Source organism: Acomys minous, assembly GCF_964271855.1.
Source record: "Acomys minous genome assembly, chromosome: 9".
Lineage (NCBI taxonomy): Eukaryota > Metazoa > Chordata > Mammalia > Rodentia > Muridae > Acomys > Acomys minous.
In genome coordinates, this window is record NC_140490.1 from 100111795 (window position 1) to 100120818 (window position 9024).

Sequence of the window (9024 nt, forward strand, 5' to 3'; positions counted from 1 at the left end):
GCCTCACAAGGAATTCTTCACTTCTTTCTGCTTCAAACTGCTTTCTTCTCTTTTGTCCCCATTTAGTTGAATGGAACATGTTTTCCTTGTTTTCTACATTGGAGCAAGTCAGAAGCAGAGAGAACTTTCTAGAGTACTTATGGCAGTCTATAACCGATGTCACATCACCGGGAACTTGTCCAGTCTATATTCAGGACACATTCCCACCTCCCTGAGTCTCCATACTCACTGCTTTCATCACTTGCCCCCATCACAGAGCTAATTTCATAACTGGTCCTGTCCTTTCAGTTTTGTTTTTGTTCAATTATTTGTTTTCTTCAATGCATAGGCAGCCAAAATATTTTTTAAACCATGTCATACCACTTTCTTGGTTAACCCCATGGTGTTGGTTTCTCAGTACAAGACATTACAAACACTACTTAACACAACCCTCAAATCTTCCTTAGGCTGGTTTCTGGTGAGGAAATGAACCATACAGTAGGAATGCTTAGTCATCTGGCAGCTTTTCCAAGTTGTCATTCAACGTTTCTTTTTTTTTTTTAAGTGGACATGGAAGCAGGGGTGATATTTGATTTTGATTTCCTACAGGAGGTGTGTAGAAGTGAATTTTAAGTGGTTATGACTCATATATATATATATATGAGTCATATATAAATATGGTGTATATATCATATGTATATGTGTACATACAGAAATACAGGATACTTAAAACATATACACACACACAACACATATATTAAGTTTACTGAAATTTCTTTGTTATGTATATTGTGTTAACCAGAGCACTGCCATGGGCATTATTCCATCCAAAGGCTTTTTATAAATGACAGTTTGATGAAAGTGATGGTGTTCTCTACCTTGGGGAGGACCAGGTAATAGAAATGAGAGGGAAACTTCACCCAGAATACCTCAACACTGGCCGCCTAAACAAGATGTGAACAAGGGCAACACCCATAAACATGCTAACACGGAAGATGAAACTCTCCCAGGGGTCGCACCCCTAGGCAAAGGAGTGCAGGCAACTAAGGACTGTTATGAGTGGGAGAATTGGTCTTCCCAAGGATGGAGCCCTAATGCTTACCCAAGGCCTAGCCCTCTGTTCTGAAAGCATATACAGAAGTACATAAATTGACTCAGATGGTTATATTTATATATTTGTGCACACATATATAACGATAATTATCAAATAAAAGGAGGCCATGAATTTGAGAGGGAGTAAGAGGGCATGGGAAAGGGTGGATGGAAGGAACACTGGAAGGGTTAGAGGGAGGAAAGTGTTGGGAGAAAAAAATGTAATTATGTTTTAAGTAAAAATTTTAAAAGGCATCAAGAATTAAAGGATGCAACATTTTAAAGGTCATCAAGCCAGCCAGTGATACCCAGTACCAGGTCTGTAAGTTTCGGACAACATGGCTCCTGCTCTGCTGACAGCTAGGGTGTATAACTCATCAAATTACACATGCAGTCTATGCCTTTTCTCTTTCAAAGACTGTAAGCTTCTTTTCCAGGGCTGGGTGTTGGGTGGATTCTGGCTTTAGTTGGAAGGCAAAGACAGCAGTTCTGTGTGTGGTTTTCTGGCAGTTGGTCTTGTATGTATTTTTCCCAAATTACTAAAGAATTCTTAGTTATTAAAAAATGCAAGGTTAGGAGATTTACTAAGAATATGTAAAAGCTGTGTATGTAATATATATATATATATATATATATATATATATATATATATATATATATATATATATATATATATATACACTTACCAAATAACTTGAACTTGTTATGGCTTCTGATCAGGGGACATTTAATTAAATGATTTATGATGAAATACAATTATAAGAGTGCCTATGATTAATACTCCTATTACAAGGAAAAATTGTTTCACGTCAAGTGGGTTTTGTTCTGCACTTGGAGGAAGGAACACAAACATTGCCTGCTAATGCTGAGCATAGGGAAGACCATAAAAGGTTTCGTCTTGCCCACGCTGGAAGGAAAACATGCTGTGATTTCCAGTTTGAACAACAAGTATCTAAAATTGCCAGAAATGCAATTTACTACATAATTTGCAGCTCTGACAATGGCAAGCGCAGTAATATGGTGCCCTAAGTTAATCATTTGCAGAAGCTTTCTTCCCACGCCTGGAGAAATCACAAAGAGAATATATTATCACGTTTATTCCAAACAAATTATGAGTTGAGTTTTCCTTTCTTTTTTCTTTTCTTTCTTTCTTTTTCTCTGTAAAACTCCTTACTATTGAAAACAGGACCAGAGTGAAGTAAGCAATCTGTTGTCAAACAGCTCAAATTGAAAACTATAAGGATTGTATTCCAATGCTGTAAGCTGGTCCTTTCATCTATTTTCACTTAAGCTGTACAGGAGCACAAATTATTGATTTTTAATTAAAAACACAAATACTGTGGTAGAAATATACAAATATTTTGGCAACCAGGGTTTTATAATAATGAGTTTCCTATGTAGCTTAAAAACTAATTCTAATGAAAATACTCCAGAAGTGTCTTTCTGGTAAATGTCCTGTGAAATAACCACATGTATGGTAACCCTGAGATGACAAAGGTACTAGATATTTCTATGTGCATCTGTGCTCAATTTATTTTTAACTCATATGCAATGCTTGATTGTTTTACTTTGCATCTTAACACTGTAATCACAATCATACGTTTGTCTGATGGCTACGTTTTTCGAAGGATTCTTTAGTGATATGCATCATAACCAGTAATGAGTCAAGAGGTCATTCACTTTTGGGACGCACTGCCTCCTTGTCCAGTGATAAATTCTGAAGGACTTCAGAACACAGAGTATTGGCAGAATTGGACAAGGACCAAGTCCAATTAGAAGTTTAAAAAAATTACAGTGCTTCCTGTTGCCTGGGATTTATCTTCTTCCCAGGACCTACACATGTTGCTGTCCCCTGCGCGACCTGATAAACATCACTTGTGTTTCATGACTTGCAAATAAACACTGCTCAGTTTTTACAAACAAGCATGTAAGAAGCGAAATAGAAGATGCTATTAAGCATCGCTTTCGTAACTCTAATTTGTTCATTGGGTTGCTCAATGATACATGGAACTGGGCCAAACAGGCGAAGAGAAGAGAAAGACTTCAGTGTTCTCTTGGCAATGACACAGGAAGAAAAGATTTTAGAGGGGTGTCCAGGCAGACACTGGAAAGGCCAGGAGACTCCAGGCAGAATTTGAGTACTTTGGAGTCTCTGACAAAGATGTTCTCTTTAGCAGTTCTAGTCTGGCTCCCTGTGTCCTTTTCTTGGCTAGGTGTCATCCCTGGACATTATCATGGGCTAGATAGACATTTCTAGCAAGTGTTTTTCTAAGGTAATTAATGAATGCCATTGCCTGATCAAAGTGTCCATCTCCCTCTATATCCCAATATATATTTGATAGCTTTAGCTTGCCTTCAGCAAGAATCACGCGAAGACGTTTGTTTATCCAGAACTCTTATCTTTGATATGCTCTGTATCCATATCTTTCCTAGTCTTGCGTCTCCTAGTAATAACTTTCACTCGCCAGTACTTTCCTACTGCCTCAACCTGCTCCTTCCTTCACTCCCGATCTGTTTCTGTTGTACTCACAGTTGAGCCCAGTTTGATAATGAGTTTTTCACCCTATTTTTATGGATCTTGAACAAGATCTGTTTTAACTATTTAACTAAAATCTACCACTGTTTCTTTTTATTTTAATGGCTTCAAATCTCCTTTGAATTTAGTCCTATCAAGGTACTGCTAATAAGTAAGAATGACTGGTATAGGTAATACTTTTTGAGTACTACTTCAAAAATACAGGAAGCAAAAAAAACAAAACAAAACAAAGTATTATATCAGTCTAAGGAATTTCTACACAGCTAAGGGAAAAAAATCAACAGAATAAGATAAATTATTTACAAACTGTTCAATAAGGGATTCATACATAGAATTTATGAGAATTTTAACAGATTGGCCAACAAAAATATTCAAATTTAAAAACTGACATAAGGCCTATATACACATGCTAGGAAGCAGACATACAAGGAGCCGTCAAGTATGCAAAGGTCTCATCACTGATTTTCAAGGCACTGGAAGTACAAACCAGAAGAGACCAACTCACTGACATTGTAGACCACTGAAGAGCCTAGCACGCTCCCATGGACATTTCTACACTAGAGGTCACACAGAAGACCTTGGTGAAACTCAGTGGGTCACAAAACAGCACAACAACAACAACAACACCCACGGGTGTGGGAAAGGGACTTGGGAGGCAGAGTCTTGAGAGGAATGAAAGGGAAATACAACAGAAAAGGGGTGAAATACAATCAGCTTATTGAGTAAACATGTAGACACAAAACATAGCCAACTTAGTTACCCATGTACGGACAAATGGATACAAAAAAAGCTTATACCACATCAGGATATTCAGGCACAAAAATAATAAAAGTTTGCCGTTTGGAGTGATGTGAATAAAATTGAAAGTAATATTAAACGAAATGATCCAGACTCAGCAAAAACAGTTAGCAGAGTGGAAACTAAAGCCAAAGAAGATTCGTCTGCAGAAGGGAGGGCTGAGGACAACAGGAGGTCGTCAAATAGGTTTAAAAAACACAGCGAGATAAGAGAAGATCCTAGTATTTTATAGAATTTTAAGATGGCAACTGTTTGTGCAGAACAAGTTGGCTTCAAATTCACAGTGATCCTCTTGCCAAACCTGAATAATAGCCTTTCACATATGTTCAACCATGCCTGGATTCACTACCCCAATTTGATCAATGCATATTGAACACATGCATTGAATTATCAGAAAGTACCTTGTAATTTTGTACCATTATTACTTATCAAATAAAAATGAAGAGTAGCCTTCAAAACTATTGCTGAGTGAATGAGAAGGAGACGGTGGGAAAGAGATGATTGGGGAAAGGAGCATGTGCTTCTGCAAGGGAGAAGGGTGGGCTTTCTCCAGTAGGGCCTGGGCTGCAAATGAATGGAAACTTCCCAACTTTCCTCAAATGACCAGGCTCACTTCTTCGGACTCCACTTCTGTTTTACTTTCTGCGTCATGCTGCCCAAGGCATTACTCATTGGCTTTTATTGTTTTTCTCTGTCGCTTTATTGTACCACGCCTCTTTTTTTTTTTTTTTTTTAATTTATGTTGCCTTTTCCAGCGGTTGAAAATAGTCCTTGGTTTTGTGATGCAGTCGCTTTCCATAAGTCTGTAATACAAATGTGTTAGGATTTGTCAAAATTTCAGATGATGTCACTCAACCCTGTCTTAATCGTGATTCACAAAAGTGGCTGATTTGAATTTGGTAGAGACACCCCTGGAGCGACCCCTATGCTTGTTTCTTCTGCCTCTTCACTTCACCGTGGACTGAAGCTCTATGCCTCCCAATTTTGGGCATAGACGTCTCAGGTCACTTTGGTTCAAACCAATCCGAGAAAACATAAACTCAGTTTTCCATAGTGTCCCTCTATGAATGTTTCTTTCAATGGGTGCTTCTCCTTGCAAGTGTCCCTCTCCATTAATGTTCCTTTGCGTCATTCTTTCTATTTCTTCTTTCATTTCCAGTGGATCCTGGTGGGATTTCTTCTTCTGTCTGACCTTATCTCGGAAGTGTTCCTTTCCCTAAGTAAGCAACTTTAACTCTCATAATGACCGTTTGGCTTTGCTGTGTTTTGTTTTTCCAACAGCTTCCTTTGCTCGTCAGAACCCTTCCCACGAGCTGTCCCTACCCTCCCCCCCCCCATGACACTTTTGAGCCATCCTTCCTTTGCGCAGATGTTGCCTCTCAGTTTTCAGCATTCCCCCACTGTGATGACTGCTTGGGACGGGAACCAGCGCAGCTGCCTCTCCTCATTCCGCCCTGTTACTGAGAAGTTTGTCCAAATACGTTCTCCAGAAGAGTATACTGTACTCTTTGCATTTTAAAATATCTTTGTTTCAGCGAACTCCCTGCTGCTCTCTATGTTCTAAGTTTTTTCAGCTGGGAATTACTTGAACCTCTTTGCAGTCTTTTCTGCACAAAAATTCCCCTTTGTTGTTCCCGGCCATGTTACTATGTAAAGTTAAGTTTCCTGTGTAATGGTATAAACGTGTGGGTTTTTTTGGGGGGGGGGTCGTTTTGTTTGTTCTTTAGCAAATCCATGTGTTGCAATTTTAACTCTCAAAGTGATGCTTTTAGGAAGGAGGGTCTTTAAGAGGTGATTGGGTCATGTGACAGAACACACACGCATGGGATTAGTGCCTTTACAAGAAATTCCCCCAGAGAACCCTTCCTTCTTGCCATGTGAGACAGCAAGACAGGTACCGTCTGTGAAACAGAAAGAAAACCTCACAAGACATTCAACCTTCTGGCTTCTCGATCTTCACGTTTCCCTATTTTACCCCATAAGAAATAAAGTTCTGGTCCTTCTGTGGCCCGAAGCTCCTGATCTGGAGCCGGAACATGAGCCTGTTGACCGGCCTGACCTCCAAGCGGCGCATCCCGCTGTCCAATGTGGCCAGGATAAAAAAAAAATGTTCCCGAAGGAGAGCCACAAGAAGTACCGGCTGAAGTGCCTGCAGCTGCGCAGAGCAGCCAAGGCCACGGTGTTTGAGAATGCTCCTATTTGTGATGAAATTGCTCGTCTTGAGAAAAAAAATTTCTTAATGCAAAAGAAGAACCAAGATGCTCACTAAAGAAGGCGTTCCAGCTTCACGCTCCAACTGACGGGGAACCGCAGCCCGCAGCCCTTTCCCATGGCTCCAGCTTGCCCCTGGCTTACGGTGCAGCCAGCTCTGTGGCGACTATCCAGGGAGCCGGGCCCAGCACTGGGGCCGAGGAGCCATTTGGGAAGAAATCCAAAAAGGAGGAGAAAGAAAAAGGCAAAGGGAACAACAAACTAGAAGAACTGGAGAAAATGGAGGGAGGTGCTCACAAGCTGGCAAAGCCCATTGCCCTGGATCCCTCAGGATGGCGTGTGTTCCCTAAGGGACTAGGGGGTCTAACAGTGTATAGCCTGGGGGAGCTTGTCACCAACCGACCTGGCTTCCATGACAAGAGTGCCATCACCCTGTTGGGCTACTGCAGTCCTCGACTATATGCCACCATGAAGGGCCCAGACCCTGTCAGATCACGAATGGTAGTGTACAGCCTCAGTTTGAAATTGTTCCTGAAGATGACCCCAGGAACACCATCGTCGGCTCTTCGGCAGACACTCGTTATGAAGAACTGTTGCTCAGGGCCATCAGTGCTACAACGGGGAAGCTGCTGCCTAACCCACTTTTATGTGGTGCTGACTACTTTGGGTTTTCCCATCCCAACCATCAACAACCTGATTCAGAGTTGTCCAGAAGCCCAAAACTGTGTCAATTACCAGTGGGTGAAAATTGAGGCACGCAGACCCAGAAAGGGGCCGCTCTCCCAGGAAATGCCGGAGAAAGATGCATCTATGAGCCTTGAAGCCTTTCAGACACAGACATTTGATGATACCCATGATTCCATTCCGCCAGGATCCCTGGCATGAAGCCTTTGTGTCATCTTAGCAGCCCGAGTTCCTGACAAGTGAGCCCTATTGGTAGACACTGACCTGCACGCAGCACCTGACGTCTCCATCACTGTGGAGCCCAATCCAGGCATCAGGTTGAACAGGAAGGACCAGGGCCCTCCTCCTCTTCATCATCATGAATTTAACTAAAACTTACTTTGTGTAAAAAGGCAGCAGCTGAAAAGCGGGGGTGGGGATGAGGGGGTGGGGGGGCACTAATACATTTCCTTGTGATGTTCCTGTGCTCACGGTGTACCCTGAGGGAAACTCCAGTTGCCTTTAATTTTAGTAATACATATCTCTTAACATCAACAACAAAATTAATTAATTAATTGATTAATTCTGAGTGTTTTCATAGCAATAAGAATATACCCTGATAGGCACTGCGCCAGTTAGAAGCCAGTGTCTTATAATAAGAGCTAGCATGCCATGATGACAATGTAGTAGGGGAGCCTTTTATCAGCCCTTTGACCGTTGCAGGCCCCAGTGTACTGATATTCTAGCCATGGTCTCAGGGTACCACAGTGACGTTACTGGGAAGCGTGCTAAAATTGCAAGCGCTCGCATAAAGACAGCATTTCTGGATTATAAATGTCATTTTAGCCAATTTTCTATGCAACATGAATTCATAACATTCTCTTGGAATAGCCTATAAATAAAATTATTGTAAAGTATTCATTTCTATCATCCACCTTTGTAAGCAAAGCGACACAATTTCTTTCCCAGCATGCACCGTGGTCACATGGGGAAGCTACTTCTCATGCTCATAAACAAGGTAAAACAATCCCTTCCTCATAACTTTACAAGATTTCCTTAGGATCATCCCAGAGATCAAAGCAGAATGAAAACACATGATGAAATAACCAAACCTGTCTCCTAAATGTGATGCGTTATCATACTACTGTCTATGGAATAAGCATGTAGTATTATAGACAGCACATTTATGTCAATATTTTCTAGCACTAAGACTCTTGAGTTTCAAATTATCAGCACTCATTGGAAACACACTTATAGCTGTACAAATTTTTCAATCATGGCTTTAGAGAAAAGAATCAAAGGAAATTGAATCTTTAGAAGTTATATGCAAAGAAGCATTATGTTTATTTATAAACATACATATGAGGTAAAGAAACTGAATACAAATAATATTTAAATTCCAGAGCATCCTTAGGAGAATATTAAGAGCACTACTACTTATTGGCCTGTATTGTATTGCATTGTATTTTTATTTCATTTATTTTTACCCTTTACCTTTAGCTCTCCCATTAGTTTGCTGCTTTTCTCTGCACATTTATGCAAATATTATTTGTCTCTATTGCTTACTCATCATTGTAAATGTATTTAAAATAAGGCTTGGAGGGACATGATTTAGGAGGAAAATAGAGGCACATCTAAAGCCATTAAAACCTTTATGAACATTTGAAAAACATAAAGGATTACTTTTATATAGTGAAAGTAGAAGAGGAGTCTAATGGAAGAACCATAATAGTTATTTTATAAAT

The 9024-nt window shown here is 40.3% G+C and overlaps 1 pseudogene across 1 annotated transcript; it reads left to right on the plus strand.

Moving 5' to 3' along the window:
* Positions 1-6227: 6227 nt before the first annotated feature.
* On the plus strand, positions 6228-7641 carry LOC311605032 (transforming growth factor beta regulator 1-like; annotated as a pseudogene). The gene has a single exon. The product of its transcript is annotated as a transforming growth factor beta regulator 1-like (transcript).
* Positions 7642-9024: the final 1383 nt, after the last annotated feature.